The following is a 20797-nucleotide window of genomic DNA, read 5'->3' as shown; positions in this document are numbered from 1 at the left end:
CACAATTTTTCTTTTGAAATGGACAAACAGTAAAGTTTTGAACATTACAACAGGTCACATAGTGAGCGGGCACAACAGGGCATGGAAACAGAAGATGATCATAATAACTACCAGCCTAATACAACTCTCCCTCCATAACATGACTTAATGGGGGGGAACCACTGCAACAAAATCCCCCCCCCAACCCTCTGGGGCCCTTCTCCCACCCTTCCTCCCATCCCCCCACCAAGGCTCAGCCTGCTCCCACTTGGGGGGGCCATTTCATGGCCTCCCCAAGTGGGTGCTCTGCTCTCATCTCTACCACTGACAGCTGGGAGAGGCTTGTCTTGCCAGGGGTGGCATTTTGCATGCCAAATGCCACCCTCACCCTCAGGTGCCCTTCTCCCACCCTTCCCCCCACCCCCCACCACATGCATTCCTTGACAATTAAGAAATCTGGAGTTAAATATAATGTGCATGTAAGTCCCTCAAAGACAGAAGCAATATGGAGGTAATGACCCATTTGATTTCCACAACCTCAGACACAATTAGGGATCCGTTTCCCCTTGGTGGGGGATCCCCCACTCTCACCTATCACCCCGAAGGGGGAAAGTCAGTGAATGAGCCTTCAAGGTACGCTCCAGGGGCTGCTGCCGTGATGTCACTGATGTCATCTGGCTGCCCTGAGAGTATGCCTGTGCTTTGCAGTGGGCTGATTTGGGCCCTACAGGCCAAAGCAGGATCCCTTGTGGCCCAAATCTGCCTGCTGTGAATTGTGCGTGCTCCCCAGCCTTGTGTGATGATCACATCACTTCCTAGAACAGACATCATCATGCCAGAGCATTGCCATTAAATGATCATGCGTGTGTGAACAGACCCTAAGTATCCTGTAGGCTTCAGTGATGGTATAGTAATGTTTTCACTCACATTATAGAGAGAGAGAGAGACAGAGAAGGGGGGGAGGCACTGAAACTAGATTATTTCTTCTATTTTACTGTCCCCTTCCAAAGCCAGGGTGGCATTGGCACAATGCCCCCCTCCCCCCGGCCAGAGCCTTAGTACCAGTATGCATTGACAGGCCCATGCATCATAGTCCTTTTTGAGACCCAGCCAAGTTGTGTGCCTTTTGGAGAAAAATGTTCAAGTTGCTGGTGGGGGTATGAACAATTTTTAGATATCCACTGTAGTGCAATGGCTAGAGAGTTGGTCTAGAATCTGGCAGACTCTGATTCTGTGCCTTGTAGGCTTGATGGATGTTCTTGGCTCAGCCTAAGTAAACAATTGTGTTGTGTTTTCCAGAGGCAGTCTAGGTGATTTTGGGGCCCTGGACAAATGTTCTGGACGGGGCCCCAGAACCAGTGCCGCCCCACCACTGGCTCCTTGCCAAGGCCAAGCAATTTGGTCACCTAGGCCCCAGATAGAGTGGGCAGGAGTGCGTTGTTTCCTTCCTCCCCCCCCTCCACCCCCTCATACAACTAAGAAGGCCATCGGTGGAGTCACTCCAATGTGAGGCATGGAGCAGCTGTCTATTGTTAGCCTGGTTGTGATGAGGGTGAAACAAATCAAGGGAGAACAGCAATGTGTAAACCACTCTAGGTTCCCATGGGGGAGAAAACCGGGGCATAAGATAAACCTTTAATTTGGTGGGGAGGGGGTATATACATTTCATGTGTATGTGTCTGTATGTTTTATGCATTCAAATCACTTGTGGTGTACTTTAGAATTATATTGAGCTCCACAGTATCCCAAAAACCTTGTCCATGTATTGCAAACCGAAGTCAATCTACCACATCTAGGGTATTCTTCTTTTCCCTACTGCCTTCAATTCTTCTTAGCATTATTGTCTTTTCTAGTGAACCTTGTCTTCTCATGATGTGACATAAGCACTATCATCAATTGATATCTTCAAGGGAGAAAGCAGGCCTGATTTGGTCTGGATGCCACTTACATGTCTTTTTCGGAGTCCATGGTACATGTAAATTGAAACTTTCTTCCCACTTCACAGTGTGAATGCTTTTTCCTCCTATGAGCTTTGTCTAAATTTTACTGTACTGATACTGCTCATTTGGCCAAAAGGCCTGCCCTTGATCAATGCCACATTAAATACTTCATAATAAAAATATGTTTTTAGAACCATTTAAAAGTGTCCTTAAGTGCCATACGCTGATTTAAAAAAACATAAGCTAAATGTTTGGGAACACAACCAGATATGTGAATGACTGAAATGCAGCCCAATCCCACTGCTACTTAAAATCCATTTTTGATGGAGGTCTGGATTGTCTTACATTGGTGTCATTGGGCTTGGAATCAGGAACCTGGAAGCGTTCCATGGGGGCTACAGCTTTCATGCCAAGGCTAAGAGGGTGGGAACAGGATCTCTCTGGGGTGGCAAACTCTGGCCTTGGAAGTTACTGGCAATTTGGGGGTGGGACTTGTGGAAAGGAAAATCTGAGTAGGGATCTCCCCCAGAATCCATGGTCCGCATTTGCCCTCTAAAGAGATTGCCCTTGGAAGCAGCCAGTTTCTCTGTAGGGAACTACTCTCTCTAACCTGAACTCAAGCCCAACCAGGAGTTTGGCAGCCCTAGGAAAATTTCAGAAAAAGATGGCAAAGGAGGGCCAGCAACTGATAGAGGCATGGAAGCCCACACCAGGACAGTAGCAGGGGCCTACTTGGGCACAAGGGACAACCAGTGCTCTCATCCCCCATAGTCCACTCCTTACAGCCCCACACAAACCCAGTTCCCCCACCCCAGCTGCCACACACAGACCCAAATCCTCCACTCAGCCCCTCTCAGAACCAAAACCACCCTCAGCTGCCCCACACCCAGTACCCCAGGAACAGGCTGGCCAGCCTGCCCCATTGTTCCCTATGCTGGGAACCAACCTCCCATCAAAGAAGGGAACACAGACACACAATCATTAAGTTTAAAAAACCTTTATTTTCTCATTTTCAAATTACAAGTGGTCAACAAATCACAACATATTACACTTATTGTCCCTCATAGCACAACACAACACAATTAACTACACATCAGAGAATCTTAAACACAATTTTTCTTTTGAAATGGACAAACAGTAAAGTTTTGAACATTACAGCAGGTTACATAGTGAGCGGGCACAACAGGGCATGGAAACAGAAGATGATCATAACTACCAGCCTAATACAACTCTCCCTCCATAACATGACTAAATGGGGGGGAACCACTGCAACAGGGTCCAGCAGAACCTATGTCATTTCCTGTGGCTGTGCTTTCAGTTCAGACACACAAAGCTGAACTGGGCACTTCCAAGGCACTGGACAATGGTATTTCTGGAGCAGTTCTGCAGAGGTCTCCCCCCACCCCCACACCAGCCTCAGAATTTACCTGGGAACATCTGTGAGAGATCATCATTGGCCGGTGCCCATCCACCACTCTACCCGCATCCCCCAACCATGCAAACCCAACATTAACATCAAATTTTTTTTTTTTTAAACATGAACATTCAATCAACTTTTAAAAAACATAATCACAACATTTTTTTTTGGTTTTTTTTCCTTTTTTTTACATGAACAGAACATCAACTTTTAAAAAACATAATCACAACATTTTTTTGGGTTTTTTTTTTTTTACATGAACATTCAATCAACTTTTAAAAAACATAATCACAACATTTTTTTTTGGTTTTTTTCCCTTTTTTTTACATGAACAGAACATCAACTTTCAAAAAACAGTACAACAATTCTTCTACAATTTTTTTTTACAAGGATTTCATCTGATAAAAACACCTAAGCAATCCCTATCTAACCTGTTTCTCCCTCCAGTAGCAATCCATGTTTCTGGGGCATTATTTTTCATAATAAATTTGGTCCCACAGGGTATGTCTCAGTGATGGGAGATGTTTTGAATACCCTGGGGGGGGGGCTTTCAAATTGCTGGGTGTTTTCCCTTTGCCACTGGTTCCTAACCACCCTCCCTCTACTGGCCGGTTTTAACTGTATATACAGGGTTTTATACAGGGGAGAGCGCGATTCCAAAGGATTGGACTCATAGAGGATGCAGGCCACAAGTTGGGCTCACCTCAGTCACTCTCGAAGTCCAGTCCTGAGAAATCGAAGAGGCGAGAGTTGACCTTCAGGAAGGTCAACTGCTCGACTCTCCATGGGAGAAGGCGAGTGCGATGTGGGCCGACAATGTCGCCCGCATGTGAAAAGACGCGCTCGCTCTCCACGCTCGTCGGAGGGCATGAGAGCAGCCGCTGCGCCTCGAGGGAGAGGTCCGGCCAGACCGACTCCTTCCTGGCCCAGTAGCTGAGCGGATCGGTGGAGAGCGACTCGCAGGGCTCCGCGAGGTAGTCCCTGACCATCGCCTCCGCCGGATCCTCTCTCACGGTCCTCACGACCCCAGAGGGGACGAGGGCCCACCGGAGCATCTCCATCTCCATCGGCACTCCGGTGGTGGCCTCGGGGGTGGCCTGCGCAGAGGGGGCGTCAGAGGGACCCGCACGGCAGGGCCCCTCTTGCGTCCCCCCTGTCGACAGGCGTCCCCTCTTGGCCTGCCTGCGCCTCACCCAAGAGCAGAGCCCGTCTCTGGCTTGGGTGAGGTTCCCGTCCCGCTCGGCGAAAGTGCCCTTTATGCGCGGGTCACACATGGTCGCCAACATGTATGACTCTTCCTTAGTGAGAGGAGTTAGCCTGGCAGCTATGCCCTGCTGCAGCCTTCTCACTAATGCGCGCACCGCTGGAACAAGGTCAGCACGGGGCGCGACCCGGTCTGCAAGGGTGGCCAGATTCCTCTGGAGCGTGTGCACCAGGGGAATGACCAGACCGAGGGTCGCCGTGTCTGACGAGACCGCCACAGTGAAGTCCTTGAAGGGCTTCAGGACCTCCACTGTCTGGGTGATGGTGAGCCAATCCTCCCGGTTGAACTCACCCACCTGACTCGCACCGCGGTGCTCGGAGAGCCACGCGTGGAGTGCGGCCTGCTGCTCCACCAAGCGCTCAAGCATGGCGCAGGTGGAGTTCCAGCGAGTGCTGACGTCAGTGATCAGAGCGTGCTCTGGCACACCTGTCCTGACCTGTGTCTGGCGCAGTTCGTGCGTGGCCTTCACGCTGCGCGAGAAGTGACCCGTGAGCCTCCGACATTTCTGGACAAGTAACTGGAGTTCACGGGTCCGGGTATCCACGGGTTCCTTCGAGGAGCCCAACCCCAGCGCATCTCTCACCACTAGGTGAAGCTTGTGAGCGGCACAGTAGACGCTCTCTCGGCTCACTAGATGCGCCGCTGCCCTCATGTTCTTGCCACCGTCCGTCACCATGCATCCCACGGTGGCGGGTCCCTGGCCTATCCACTCGTCCAACTGTCTCCTTAAGGTGGCAGCGATGTTCTCCGCCGTGTGGGACACGTCGAGCACCTCGGCGTGAAGCAAGGCCTTGCAGTAGCCGGCCTGGCGGTCTCGCATCCTTCCCTGTCTAGCTGTGCTAGGCACCTCCCCCCGGCCCCCACCCAGAACTGACTCGGGTTCCCACCAGTGAGCAGTAAGCGAGAGGTACGCTTGCTGCACACTTGGGCAGGTCCAGATGTCCGATGTGAAGTGCACAGTTCTCCCGGCAACCCGGGACAGCTGTGCCTTCACATGATCCCTGGCAGCCCTGTAAAACGAGGGCACCACCGATCTGCTCAACGACGTGCGAGCAGGGACGGCGTACCAGGGAAAGCAATCTTGGAGCAGCCCTGAGAAGCCGAAGTCTTCAACTACGGAATACGGTTGCCCATCCACTGCTATCATGTTGACGATGTGGCGCGTGATGCGCCTGCTCGCCCTCCGGATCCCCTCTCTGGGCACACTAGCGCCCTGCATACCAAGCATCTCCGGGAGAGAGGCTTGGCGTCCCTTTCCTGCAGGTACCCTTGGGGGGAGAGCACCAGAGGAGCCTGCCTCCTTCTGGCTAGCTGGCGGCCGTGCGGCGCCACTCGAACCCTCCTCCCGAAGAAGCACCGCCTGGTGGTGCCTCTTCATATGGTACCTCATCCCAGACGTGGAGAGATGCCACACATCTTTGCCACGGCTGACGCGCTGCCTACAATGCAGGCACAGGGCTGCTCGGGGATCCTCCGTTGCCTGGAAGTGCTTCCAGATTTCGGAGGAAAAGGGCATCCCACGCTTCCCAGGAGAAGCGCGTTCGGGACCACCCTGCGGCACCTCCTGTGAGGTGCTCTGGCCGGACACACCGTGTCCCACTCTCGGCCGGGCAGGTGGGGATGGACGAGGCTGAAGGGGCAGAGATGTGGGCTCTTCCACCACAGTCTCTGCCTCTTCCTCCCGCGTCCTCTCCTCCTGCACAGCCGCGAGAGGCCTGCTGCTGGCCTCAGAGGAAACTGGGGTGGACCGCCCCAGGGGGGGTCTCACGGGCAGTTCCTCCAACATCCTCCGGGTTCCTGGGGTGAGCGGGAGCGCAGGGAAAGTCATGTGCTCCGCGCCCATCCCAGGAGACACCACATGCTGCCCCTCCTCCAGCAGCTGGCTCGCAACCACTGGAGGAGGAGGAGCCTCAGCAGCAGGCCCCCGCCCAGTGCCAGCCCCTGCCTCACGCACCCGGGTTGGGGGTGGCCCTCCAGCAGCTGCCTCAGGAAAGAGAGTCTTGCGAACCCTCTTCCTGTCACCAGAAGCCAGGCTGGTGAACGGCAGCAGCGCAGGGGAGGGCCTCCTCCGCTCAGATGGAGGGGCTGCCGCAGCAGTCCCCCTCCCCCTCCCCTCCTCCCCTCTAGATTTCTCCCTAGCCTTTCCCCCGGGGCCCCTCTCTGCTTTCCTCTCCGACATACTTTCCCCTCCCAAATTCAACCCTAACTAATCAGAAAAGATTTAGAAAACAAAGGTCAACTTTGTTTTCAAGACCTAACTAACCTGCTCTAAATCTGTGCTTCTAGTGGCTCTGTGACTTGGAGATGAACAATCAAGTGCCTTTTTAAGCAACCCTATTTATGTCAGGGAACCTGAGCCTGCCAATCAGCTGAATTCCTCTGGAATTGAGCTGGCCCTAAACCCCAATAACAGGTGACAAAGCCTTAAACACTCACACACTAGTATGCCCGGGCCGGCCTGGCACCACCACGGGTGCCAGAGATGGGCAGTGGAACCCTAGTTATGGGGGCACTAATGGGAAGCCTATTGACAGCTATTACAAATTTATATATATATATATATATATATAGAATTCAAACCTAACACTCACTCACTAATGCTTTCCCTGCTGAGTCCCTATTTAGTTTTTTAAAAAAAACTAGGCTCGGTTTCCCTAATAATTATGTTGAGGGCAATTATCCACTGATCACCTACCAACTGGCCTACCTACCTAAGAGACACTATTTAGCGGGACCGATGTATCTGTGGTATGTCGGTGTGGGGTGTGGATGTGGTGTTTTGAAGATGAGCCTCCCCCCTCCCAAGCTAGCAAGAACCCACCCCCAAGGCCACCCAAATGTGAACCCGGACTCGCTCACACTAACACCAGTCCTGCAGTCCAGCGATGTTCAGGCGGTCTTGCAGCTGGTCCTCCTCTCCTCCACGATGCTGTCAAGAAAATTGGAAATGTTAGCAGAGTCAACACCACACGCCGCACACGCAACCCCCAAAATTCAAGGCCCCGTTGCACAAGCCAAGTCAGCCCCCCCCCCCCCTTAAAGGCTAGGGCCAACCAGCAGCAAAACAAAACACATCCACCCAGCAGAGCTTCTGGCCTGTGCAGGCCAAAAGCTGGCACACTCATTTTTTAGTCCTGTGAAACAGTAGTTCATGCCCACCCCACACTCAAACTTGAAAAATGAAACATGAAAGAAAGCAGGCACTGCGATCAATGCTGGCCCCCCTAACCCCCAAACAATATCCTCTTGCCCAACCAGAAAATGCCCCCCCCCCCCGGCCCAAGCCATAAAGACAGAGCCAAAGCATATGCTCGCAGGTAGGCACAGCAGCAGACATAAGCTCAAAAACCAAATTTAACAACAACCCTACCAGTCCACCAGTGCAGATGTCCAGCAATGTTGATCCTCCACGCAGAGATCTGCAGGCCGATGTCCACCAAGTGCAGTCCAGTCCAGAAGAGGTCCACCAACGATAAACAACCTGAATGTGAAGCAAAACAGTGAGTGCCAGGCCAGCAAACGGGAAGGGTTACCAAAGCCGGAGCAGCAGGCCTGTGTGTGGGCCGAAGGCTGGCACAGTTGATCAGGACGGAGCCTGTTGGGAATCCTTGCAAGCAGGGGACCAGACACAGAAACGCAAGCCACACCATTCCAGATTGTGGAGCACAACTGTGAGTGCCAGGCCAGCAACCAAAAAGGGTTACCTTGGCCAAAGCAGCATACCTGTGTGTGGCCCACAGGCTGGCACAGTTGATCAGGACGGAGCCTGTTGGGAATCCTTGCAAGCAGGGGACCAGACACAGAAAAGCAAGCCACACCATTCCAGATTGTGGAGCACTACTGTGAGAGCCAGCCAGAAGAAAGGCTTCTGGCCTGTGTAGGCCCAAAGCTGGCACACTCTTGTTTTAATCTTAAAACAGTGGATCAAGCTTAAAGAAGGCAAGCACAACAACCAATGCTGAACCCCCCCCCCCACCCCACCATCAAACATTGTCTGCCCAACCTGTCCCCCAGGCCATACCTGTGTGTGGCCCACAGGCTGGCACAGTTGATCAGGACGGAGCCTGTTGGGAATCCTTGCAAGCAGGGGACCAGACACAGAAAGGCAAGCCACACCATTCCAGATTGTGAAGCACAACTGTGAGAGCCAGCCAGAAGAAAGGCTTCTGGCCTGTGTAGGCCCAAAGCTGGCACACTCTTGTTTTAATCTTAAAACAGTGGATCAAGCTTAAAGAAGGCAAGCACAACAACCAATGCTGAACCCCCCCCCACCCCACCATCAAACATTGTCTGCCCAACCTGTCCCCCAGGCCATACCTGTGTGTGGCCCACAGGCTGGCACAGTTGATCAGGACGGAGCCTGTTGGGAATCCTTGCAAGCAGGGGACCAGACACAGAAAAGCAAGCCACACCATTCCAGATTGTGGAGCACTACTGTGAGAGCCAGCCAGAAGAAAGGCTTCTGGCCTGTGTAGGCCCAAAGCTGGCACACTCTTGTTTTAATCTTAAAACAGTGGATCAAGCTTAAAGAAGGCAAGCACAACAACCAATGCTGAACCCCCCCCCCCACCATCAAACATTGTCTGCCCAACCTGTCCCCCAGGCCATACCTGTGTGTGGCCCACAGGCTGGCACAGTTGATCAGGACGGAGCCTGTTGGGAATCCTTGCAAGCAGGGGACCAGACACAGAAAAGCAAGCCACACCATTCCAGATTGTGGAGCACTACTGTGAGAGCCAGCCAGAAGAAAGGCTTCTGGCCTGTGTAGGCCCAAAGCTGGCACACTCTTGTTTTAATCTTAAAACAGTGGATCAAGCTTAAAGAAGGCAAGCACAACAACCAATGCTGAACCCCCCCCCCCACCATTAAACATTGTCTGCCCAACCTGTCCCCCAGGCCATACCTGTGTGTGGCCCACAGGCTGGCACAGTTGATCAGGACGGAGCCTGTTGGGAATCCTTGCAAGCAGGGGACCAGACACAGAAAGGCAAGCCACACCATTCCAGATTGTGAAGCACAACTGTGAGAGCCAGCCAGAAGAAAGGCTTCTGGCCTGTGTAGGCCCAAAGCTGGCACACTCTTGTTTTGATCTTAAAACAGTGGATCAAGCTTAAAGAAGGCAAGCACAACAACCAATGCTGAAACCCCCACCCCACCATCAAACATTGTCTGCCCAACCTGTCCCCCAGGCCATGCCAAGAATAAACTGCAACACCTTTTTGCAGAGGCAGGCCACAGCAGCACATTGCCCAGCATCAAAAAAATTTACAAAAATTTTAAAAAGGCCTACCAGGTGTCCTCTCAGGATGTCCAGCACAGTTGATCCTCCAGGCAGATGTCCTCCAGGCTCCAGGTGCAGTCTCTCTTCTTCTCCTCTCTCGGTCACAGCTCAGCAGCAGCAGCAACAGAAGTGTTCCAGACAGTCTTGCTCCAAATTTAAATCCCCTGCTGCAGCCTCAGCCAAAGATTTAAATCTATTGGCTGGCATGAGAATGCAGCAGTGGGATTGGTGACTCCTAAAGTCCCCACTCCCCTGCCTTTCCCCACCCACACTCCAAGAGCCACCCTCCTCCTGCTCCCCCTCCCCTACCTGTTAGTTTTGGCGGGAATCTCTGCTGCTTTGCAAATGCAAAGTGCAATGCAATGCTTGCACCTTGCATTTGCAAGGCAAAGCAGGATTCCCTATCCTCCTTTGCAAGAGGGGTGGGGGGTGACAGAAGGAGTGAGTGATTCACTCCTTCTCCCCCCCTCCCCTCTTCTAAGAGCCTGCAGGAAGCCTTTGCTTCCAGCAGGATTTTGCTAGCCGCTTGCTAAGGCAAACGGCTAGCAAAAACAAAATGGCGATTCTCGAATGCCGAAAGAATGCCGAAAGAATCCCGAAACGTTTCGGGTTTTTCTTTCGGCAATCCCGAAACGTTTCGGCATTCCCCGAAACGTTTCGGGATTCTTGAAGAATGCCGAAACACTTTTGTTTCGGCATTCTTTCGGCATTCTGAATGCCGAAACGCACATCCCTAGTCCCCACTCCCCTGCCTTTCCCCACCCACACTCCAAGAGCCACCCTCCTCCTGCTCCCCCTCCCCTACCTGTTAGTTTTGGCGGGAATCTCTGCTGCTTTGCAAATGCAAAGTGCAATGCAATGCTTGCACCTTGCATTTGCAAGGCAAAGCAGGATTCCCTATCCTCCTTTGCAAGAGGGGTGGGGGGTGACAGAAGGAGTGAGTGATTCACTCCTTCTCCCCCCCTCCCCTCTTCTAAGAGCCTGCAGGAAGCCTTTGCTTCCAGCAGGATTTTGCTAGCCGCTTGCTAAGGCAAACGGCTAGCAAAAACAAAATGGCGATCCTCGAATGCCGAAAGAATGCCGAAAGAATCCCGAAACGTTTCGGGTTTTTCTTTCGGCAATCCCGAAACGTTTCGGCATTCCCCGAAACGTTTCGGGATTCTTGAAGAATGCCGAAACACTTTTGTTTCGGCATTCTTTCGGCATTCTGAATGCCGAAACGCACATCCCTATTCTCTACCGTCATTAGCCGAAAGCCGAAACAAGAATCTCTTTCGGGATTCGGGATTCGGCATTATTTCGGCATTCTTTCGGGATTCTTTCGGGTTTTTTTGTTGGGAAAATGCCTCCGTCTTTCAGGACGCCTGGAGGAGGCATTTTCCCACCAAATAAGCCCAAAATTGGTGGGGACCTTCCTCTAACCCTTCTCTAACAACTACCCAAGTTTCAGACAGATTGGACTTTGGGGGGCCATGTTATGGCCCCCCAAAGCAGGTCCCCCCATCCTCCCCATAAGAAAGCAAAGGAGCAGCATATTGTTAGCATGCTGCTGCTGATCTTTCTTCATTATTTCCTATGGGGAAAAAATGAAGAGGCAGGCTTCCTTTGCCAGGGGTGGCATTTTGCATGCAAAATGCCCCCCAGCCCTCAGGGGCCCTTCTCCCACCCCTCCTCCCACCCCCCACCAAGGCTCAGCCTGCTCCCACTTGGGGGGGCCATTTCATGGCCTCCCCAAGTAGGTGCTCTAATCTCTACCACTGACAGCTGGGGGAGGCTTGTGTTGCCAGGGGTGGCATTTTGCATGCAAAATGCCCCCCAACCCTCTGGGGCCCTTCTCCCACCCCTCCTCCCACCCCCCACCAAGGCTCAGCCTGCTCCCACTTGGGGGGGCCATTTCATGGCCTCCCCAAGTAGGTGCTCTCAGCCCCTAAAGTCCACCCCTCACAGCCCCACACAAACCCAGTTCCCCCACCCCAGCTGCCACACACAGACCCAAATCCCCCCAGTAGCCCCTCACAGACCCAAATCAACCCCCACCTGCCCCACACCCACCATAACCCCAGGAACAGGCTGGCCTGCCCTCCCCTTTTGGGAACCCCTAAACTCTCTTTCCCAGGGCAGTTCTGCACAGACAAGGGGTGCCACAATGGTGGCAGTGCCAAATCGTCCCTGGGAAAGAGCACCTGCCCTGGCACACAGACAACCACCCCCCTGACCCCCCCACCACCCGCAGAGAAGGCTGGCCAGCCTGCCCCATTGTTCCCTATGCTGGGAACCAACCTCCCATCAAAGAAGGGAACACAGACACACAATCATTAAGTTTAAAAAACCTTTATTTTCTCATTTTCAAATTACAAGTGGTCAACAAATCACAACATATTACACTTATTGTCCCTCATAGCACAACACAACACAATTAACTACACATCAGAGAATCTTAAACACAATTTTTCTTTTGAAATGGACAAACAGTAAAGTTTTGAACATTACAACAGGTCACATAGTGAGCGGGCACAACAGGGCATGGAAACAGAAGATGATCATAATAACTACCAGCCTAATACAACTCTCCCTCCATAACATGACTTAATGGGGGGGAACCACTGCAACAAAATCCCCCCCCCCAACCCTCTGGGGCCCTTCTCCCACCCTTCCTCCCATCCCCCCACCAAGGCTCAGCCTGCTCCCACTTGGGGGGGCCATTTCATGGCCTCCCCAAGTGGGTGCTCTGCTCTCATCTCTACCACTGACAGCTGGGAGAGGCTTGTCTTGCCAGGGGTGGCATTTTGCATGCCAAATGCCACCCTCACCCTCAGGTGCCCTTCTCCCACCCTTCCCCCCACCCCCCACCACATGCATTCCTTGACAATTAAGAAATCTGGAGTTAAATATAATGTGCATGTAAGTCCCTCAAAGACAGAAGCAATATGGAGGTAATGACCCATTTGATTTCCACAACCTCAGACACAATTAGGGATCCGTTTCCCCTTGGTGGGGGATCCCCCACTCTCACCTATCACCCCGAAGGGGGAAAGTCAGTGAATGAGCCTTCAAGGTACGCTCCAGGGGCTGCTGCCGTGATGTCACTGATGTCATCTGGCTGCCCTGAGAGTATGCCTGTGCTTTGCAGTGGGCTGATTTGGGCCCTACAGGCCAAAGCAGGATCCCTTGTGGCCCAAATCTGCCTGCTGTGAATTGTGCGTGCTCCCCAGCCTTGTGTGATGATCACATCACTTCCTAGAACAGACATCATCATGCCAGAGCATTGCCATTAAATGATCATGCGTGTGTGAACAGACCCTAAGTATCCTGTAGGCTTCAGTGATGGTATAGTAATGTTTTCACTCACATTATAGAGAGAGAGAGAGACAGAGAAGGGGGGGAGGCACTGAAACTAGATTATTTCTTCTATTTTACTGTCCCCTTCCAAAGCCAGGGTGGCATTGGCACAATGCCCCCCTCCCCCCGGCCAGAGCCTTAGTACCAGTATGCATTGACAGGCCCATGCATCATAGTCCTTTTTGAGACCCAGCCAAGTTGTGTGCCTTTTGGAGAAAAATGTTCAAGTTGCTGGTGGGGGTATGAACAATTTTTAGATATCCACTGTAGTGCAATGGCTAGAGAGTTGGTCTAGAATCTGGCAGACTCTGATTCTGTGCCTTGTAGGCTTGATGGATGTTCTTGGCTCAGCCTAAGTAAACAATTGTGTTGTGTTTTCCAGAGGCAGTCTAGGTGATTTTGGGGCCCTGGACAAATGTTCTGGACGGGGCCCCAGAACCAGTGCCGCCCCACCACTGGCTCCTTGCCAAGGCCAAGCAATTTGGTCACCTAGGCCCCAGATAGAGTGGGCAGGAGTGCGTTGTTTCCTTCCTCCCCCCCCTCCACCCCCTCATACAACTAAGAAGGCCATCGGTGGAGTCACTCCAATGTGAGGCATGGAGCAGCTGTCTATTGTTAGCCTGGTTGTGATGAGGGTGAAACAAATCAAGGGAGAACAGCAATGTGTAAACCACTCTAGGTTCCCATGGGGGAGAAAACCGGGGCATAAGATAAACCTTTAATTTGGTGGGGAGGGGGTATATACATTTCATGTGTATGTGTCTGTATGTTTTATGCATTCAAATCACTTGTGGTGTACTTTAGAATTATATTGAGCTCCACAGTATCCCAAAAACCTTGTCCATGTATTGCAAACCGAAGTCAATCTACCACATCTAGGGTATTCTTCTTTTCCCTACTGCCTTCAATTCTTCTTAGCATTATTGTCTTTTCTAGTGAACCTTGTCTTCTCATGATGTGACATAAGCACTATCATCAATTGATATCTTCAAGGGAGAAAGCAGGCCTGATTTGGTCTGGATGCCACTTACATGTCTTTTTCGGAGTCCATGGTACATGTAAATTGAAACTTTCTTCCCACTTCACAGTGTGAATGCTTTTTCCTCCTATGAGCTTTGTCTAAATTTTACTGTACTGATACTGCTCATTTGGCCAAAAGGCCTGCCCTTGATCAATGCCACATTAAATACTTCATAATAAAAATATGTTTTTAGAACCATTTAAAAGTGTCCTTAAGTGCCATACGCTGATTTAAAAAAACATAAGCTAAATGTTTGGGAACACAACCAGATATGTGAATGACTGAAATGCAGCCCAATCCCACTGCTACTTAAAATCCATTTTTGATGGAGGTCTGGATTGTCTTACATTGGTGTCATTGGGCTTGGAATCAGGAACCTGGAAGCGTTCCATGGGGGCTACAGCTTTCATGCCAAGGCTAAGAGGGTGGGAACAGGATCTCTCTGGGGTGGCAAACTCTGGCCTTGGAAGTTACTGGCAATTTGGGGGTGGGACTTGTGGAAAGGAAAATCTGAGTAGGGATCTCCCCCAGAATCCATGGTCCGCATTTGCCCTCTAAAGAGATTGCCCTTGGAAGCAGCCAGTTTCTCTGTAGGGAACTACTCTCTCTAACCTGAACTCAAGCCCAACCAGGAGTTTGGCAGCCCTAGGAAAATTTCAGAAAAAGATGGCAAAGGAGGGCCAGCAACTGATAGAGGCATGGAAGCCCACACCAGGACAGTAGCAGGGGCCTACTTGGGCACAAGGGACAACCAGTGCTCTCATCCCCCATAGTCCACTCCTTACAGCCCCACACAAACCCAGTTCCCCCACCCCAGCTGCCACACACAGACCCAAATCCTCCACTCAGCCCCTCTCAGAACCAAAACCACCCTCAGCTGCCCCACACCCAGTACCCCAGGAACAGGCTGGCCAGCCTGCCCCATTGTTCCCTATGCTGGGAACCAACCTCCCATCAAAGAAGGGAACACAGACACACAATCATTAAGTTTAAAAAACCTTTATTTTCTCATTTTCAAATTACAAGTGGTCAACAAATCACAACATATTACACTTATTGTCCCTCATAGCACAACACAACACAATTAACTACACATCAGAGAATCTTAAACACAATTTTTCTTTTGAAATGGACAAACAGTAAAGTTTTGAACATTACAGCAGGTTACATAGTGAGCGGGCACAACAGGGCATGGAAACAGAAGATGATCATAACTACCAGCCTAATACAACTCTCCCTCCATAACATGACTAAATGGGGGGGAACCACTGCAACAGGGTCCAGCAGAACCTATGTCATTTCCTGTGGCTGTGCTTTCAGTTCAGACACACAAAGCTGAACTGGGCACTTCCAAGGCACTGGACAATGGTATTTCTGGAGCAGTTCTGCAGAGGTCTCCCCCCACCCCCACACCAGCCTCAGAATTTACCTGGGAACATCTGTGAGAGATCATCATTGGCCGGTGCCCATCCACCACTCTACCCGCATCCCCCAACCATGCAAACCCAACATTAACATCAAATTTTTTTTTTTTTAAACATGAACATTCAATCAACTTTTAAAAAACATAATCACAACATTTTTTTTTGGTTTTTTTTCCTTTTTTTTACATGAACAGAACATCAACTTTTAAAAAACATAATCACAACATTTTTTTGGGTTTTTTTTTTTTTACATGAACATTCAATCAACTTTTAAAAAACATAATCACAACATTTTTTTTTGGTTTTTTTCCCTTTTTTTTACATGAACAGAACATCAACTTTCAAAAAACAGTACAACAATTCTTCTACAATTTTTTTTTACAAGGATTTCATCTGATAAAAACACCTAAGCAATCCCTATCTAACCTGTTTCTCCCTCCAGTAGCAATCCATGTTTCTGGGGCATTATTTTTCATAATAAATTTGGTCCCACAGGGTATGTCTCAGTGATGGGAGATGTTTTGAATACCCTGGGGGGGGGGCTTTCAAATTGCTGGGTGTTTTCCCTTTGCCACTGGTTCCTAACCACCCTCCCTCTACTGGCCGGTTTTAACTGTATATACAGGGTTTTATACAGGGGAGAGCGCGATTCCAAAGGATTGGACTCATAGAGGATGCAGGCCACAAGTTGGGCTCACCTCAGTCACTCTCGAAGTCCAGTCCTGAGAAATCGAAGAGGCGAGAGTTGACCTTCAGGAAGGTCAACTGCTCGACTCTCCATGGGAGAAGGCGAGTGCGATGTGGGCCGACAATGTCGCCCGCATGTGAAAAGACGCGCTCGCTCTCCACGCTCGTCGGAGGGCATGAGAGCAGCCGCTGCGCCTCGAGGGAGAGGTCCGGCCAGACCGACTCCTTCCTGGCCCAGTAGCTGAGCGGATCGGTGGAGAGCGACTCGCAGGGCTCCGCGAGGTAGTCCCTGACCATCGCCTCCGCCGGATCCTCTCTCACGGTCCTCACGACCCCAGAGGGGACGAGGGCCCACCGGAGCATCTCCATCTCCATCGGCACTCCGGTGGTGGCCTCGGGGGTGGCCTGCGCAGAGGGGGCGTCAGAGGGACCCGCACGGCAGGGCCCCTCTTGCGTCCCCCCTGTCGACAGGCGTCCCCTCTTGGCCTGCCTGCGCCTCACCCAAGAGCAGAGCCCGTCTCTGGCTTGGGTGAGGTTCCCGTCCCGCTCGGCGAAAGTGCCCTTTATGCGCGGGTCACACATGGTCGCCAACATGTATGACTCTTCCTTAGTGAGAGGAGTTAGCCTGGCAGCTATGCCCTGCTGCAGCCTTCTCACTAATGCGCGCACCGCTGGAACAAGGTCAGCACGGGGCGCGACCCGGTCTGCAAGGGTGGCCAGATTCCTCTGGAGCGTGTGCACCAGGGGAATGACCAGACCGAGGGTCGCCGTGTCTGACGAGACCGCCACAGTGAAGTCCTTGAAGGGCTTCAGGACCTCCACTGTCTGGGTGATGGTGAGCCAATCCTCCCGGTTGAACTCACCCACCTGACTCGCACCGCGGTGCTCGGAGAGCCACGCGTGGAGTGCGGCCTGCTGCTCCACCAAGCGCTCAAGCATGGCGCAGGTGGAGTTCCAGCGAGTGCTGACGTCAGTGATCAGAGCGTGCTCTGGCACACCTGTCCTGACCTGTGTCTGGCGCAGTTCGTGCGTGGCCTTCACGCTGCGCGAGAAGTGACCCGTGAGCCTCCGACATTTCTGGACAAGTAACTGGAGTTCACGGGTCCGGGTATCCACGGGTTCCTTCGAGGAGCCCAACCCCAGCGCATCTCTCACCACTAGGTGAAGCTTGTGAGCGGCACAGTAGACGCTCTCTCGGCTCACTAGATGCGCCGCTGCCCTCATGTTCTTGCCACCGTCCGTCACCATGCATCCCACGGTGGCGGGTCCCTGGCCTATCCACTCGTCCAACTGTCTCCTTAAGGTGGCAGCGATGTTCTCCGCCGTGTGGGACACGTCGAGCACCTCGGCGTGAAGCAAGGCCTTGCAGTAGCCGGCCTGGCGGTCTCGCATCCTTCCCTGTCTAGCTGTGCTAGGCACCTCCCCCCGGCCCCCACCCAGAACTGACTCGGGTTCCCACCAGTGAGCAGTAAGCGAGAGGTACGCTTGCTGCACACTTGGGCAGGTCCAGATGTCCGATGTGAAGTGCACAGTTCTCCCGGCAACCCGGGACAGCTGTGCCTTCACATGATCCCTGGCAGCCCTGTAAAACGAGGGCACCACCGATCTGCTCAACGACGTGCGAGCAGGGACGGCGTACCAGGGAAAGCAATCTTGGAGCAGCCCTGAGAAGCCGAAGTCTTCAACTACGGAATACGGTTGCCCATCCACTGCTATCATGTTGACGATGTGGCGCGTGATGCGCCTGCTCGCCCTCCGGATCCCCTCTCTGGGCACACTAGCGCCCTGCATACCAAGCATCTCCGGGAGAGAGGCTTGGCGTCCCTTTCCTGCAGGTACCCTTGGGGGGAGAGCACCAGAGGAGCCTGCCTCCTTCTGGCTAGCTGGCGGCCGTGCGGCGCCACTCGAACCCTCCTCCCGAAGAAGCACCGCCTGGTGGTGCCTCTTCATATGGTACCTCATCCCAGACGTGGAGAGATGCCACACATCTTTGCCACGGCTGACGCGCTGCCTACAATGCAGGCACAGGGCTGCTCGGGGATCCTCCGTTGCCTGGAAGTGCTTCCAGATTTCGGAGGAAAAGGGCATCCCACGCTTCCCAGGAGAAGCGCGTTCGGGACCACCCTGCGGCACCTCCTGTGAGGTGCTCTGGCCGGACACACCGTGTCCCACTCTCGGCCGGGCAGGTGGGGATGGACGAGGCTGAAGGGGCAGAGATGTGGGCTCTTCCACCACAGTCTCTGCCTCTTCCTCCCGCGTCCTCTCCTCCTGCACAGCCGCGAGAGGCCTGCTGCTGGCCTCAGAGGAAACTGGGGTGGACCGCCCCAGGGGGGGTCTCACGGGCAGTTCCTCCAACATCCTCCGGGTTCCTGGGGTGAGCGGGAGCGCAGGGAAAGTCATGTGCTCCGCGCCCATCCCAGGAGACACCACATGCTGCCCCTCCTCCAGCAGCTGGCTCGCAACCACTGGAGGAGGAGGAGCCTCAGCAGCAGGCCCCCGCCCAGTGCCAGCCCCTGCCTCACGCACCCGGGTTGGGGGTGGCCCTCCAGCAGCTGCCTCAGGAAAGAGAGTCTTGCGAACCCTCTTCCTGTCACCAGAAGCCAGGCTGGTGAACGGCAGCAGCGCAGGGGAGGGCCTCCTCCGCTCAGATGGAGGGGCTGCCGCAGCAGTCCCCCTCCCCCTCCCCTCCTCCCCTCTAGATTTCTCCCTAGCCTTTCCCCCGGGGCCCCTCTCTGCTTTCCTCTCCGACATACTTTCCCCTCCCAAATTCAACCCTAACTAATCAGAAAAGATTTAGAAAACAAAGGTCAACTTTGTTTTCAAGACCTAACTAACCTGCTCTAAATCTGTGCTTCTAGTGGCTCTGTGACTTGGAGATGAACAATCAAGTGCCTTTTTAAGCAACCCTATTTATGTCAGGGAACCTGAGCCTGCCAATCAGCTGAATTCCTCTGGAATTGAGCTGGCCCTAAACCCCAATAACAGGTGACAAAGCCTTAAACACTCACACACTAGTATGCCCGGGCCGGCCTGGCACCACCACGGGTGCCAGAGATGGGCAGTGGAACCCTAGTTATGGGGGCACTAATGGGAAGCCTATTGACAGCTATTACAAATTTTTATATATATATATATATATATAGAATTCAAACCTAACACTCACTCACTAATGCTTTCCCTGCTGAGTCCCTATTTAGTTTTTTAAAAAAAACTAGGCTCGGTTTCCCTAATAATTATGTTGAGGGCAATTATCCACTGATCACCTACCAACTGGCCTACCTACCTAAGAGACACTATTTAGCGGGACCGATGTATCTGTGGTATGTCGGTGTGGGGTGTGGATGTGGTGTTTTGAAGATGAGCCTCCCCCCTCCCAAGCTAGCAAGAACCCACCCCCAAGGCCACCCAAATGTGAACCCGGACTCGCTCACACTAACACCAGTCCTGCAGTCCAGCGATGTTCAGGCGGTCTTGCAGCTGGTCCTCCTCTCCTCCACGATGCTGTCAAGAAAATTGGAAATGTTAGCAGAGTCAACACCACACGCCGCACACGCAACCCCCAAAATTCAAGGCCCCGTTGCACAAGCCAAGTCAGCCCCCCCCCCCCTTAAAGGCTAGGGCCAACCAGCAGCAAAACAAAACACATCCACCCAGCAGAGCTTCTGGCCTGTGCAGGCCAAAAGCTGGCACACTCATTTTTTAGTCCTGTGAAACAGTAGTTCATGCCCACCCCACACTCAAACTTGAAAAATGAAACATGAAAGAAAGCAGGCACTGCGATCAATGCTGGCCCCCCTAACCCCCAAACAATATCCTCTTGCCCAACCAGAAAATGCCCCCCCCCCCCGGCCCAAGCCATAAAGACAGAGCCAAAGCATATGCTCGCAGGTAGGCACAGCAGCAGACATAAGCTCAAAAACCAAATTTAACAACAACCCTACCAGTCCACCAGTGCAGATGTCCAGCAATGTTGATCCTCCACGCAGAGATCTGCAGGCCGATGTCCACCAAGTGCAGTCCAGTCCAGAAGAGGTCCACCAACGATAAACAACCTGAATGTGAAGCAAAACAGTGAGTGCCAGGCCAGCAAACGGGAAGGGTTACCAAAGCCGGAGCAGCAGGCCTGTGTGTGGGCCGAAGGCTGGCACAGTTGATCAGGACGGAGCCTGTTGGGAATCCTTGCAAGCAGGGGACCAGACACAGAAACGCAAGCCACACCATTCCAGATTGTGGAGCACAACTGTGAGTGCCAGGCCAGCAACCAAAAAGGGTTACCTTGGCCAAAGCAGCATACCTGTGTGTGGCCCACAGGCTGGCACAGTTGATCAGGACGGAGCCTGTTGGGAATCCTTGCAAGCAGGGGACCAGACACAGAAAAGCAAGCCACACCATTCCAGATTGTGGAGCACTACTGTGAGAGCCAGCCAGAAGAAAGGCTTCTGGCC

This window comes from Eublepharis macularius, chromosome 7, assembly GCF_028583425.1.
Source record: "Eublepharis macularius isolate TG4126 chromosome 7, MPM_Emac_v1.0, whole genome shotgun sequence".
Classification (NCBI taxonomy): domain Eukaryota; kingdom Metazoa; phylum Chordata; class Lepidosauria; order Squamata; family Eublepharidae; genus Eublepharis; species Eublepharis macularius.
The sequence above is the reverse complement of the archived record's forward strand: the minus strand, read 5'-3'. Positions refer to the sequence as shown.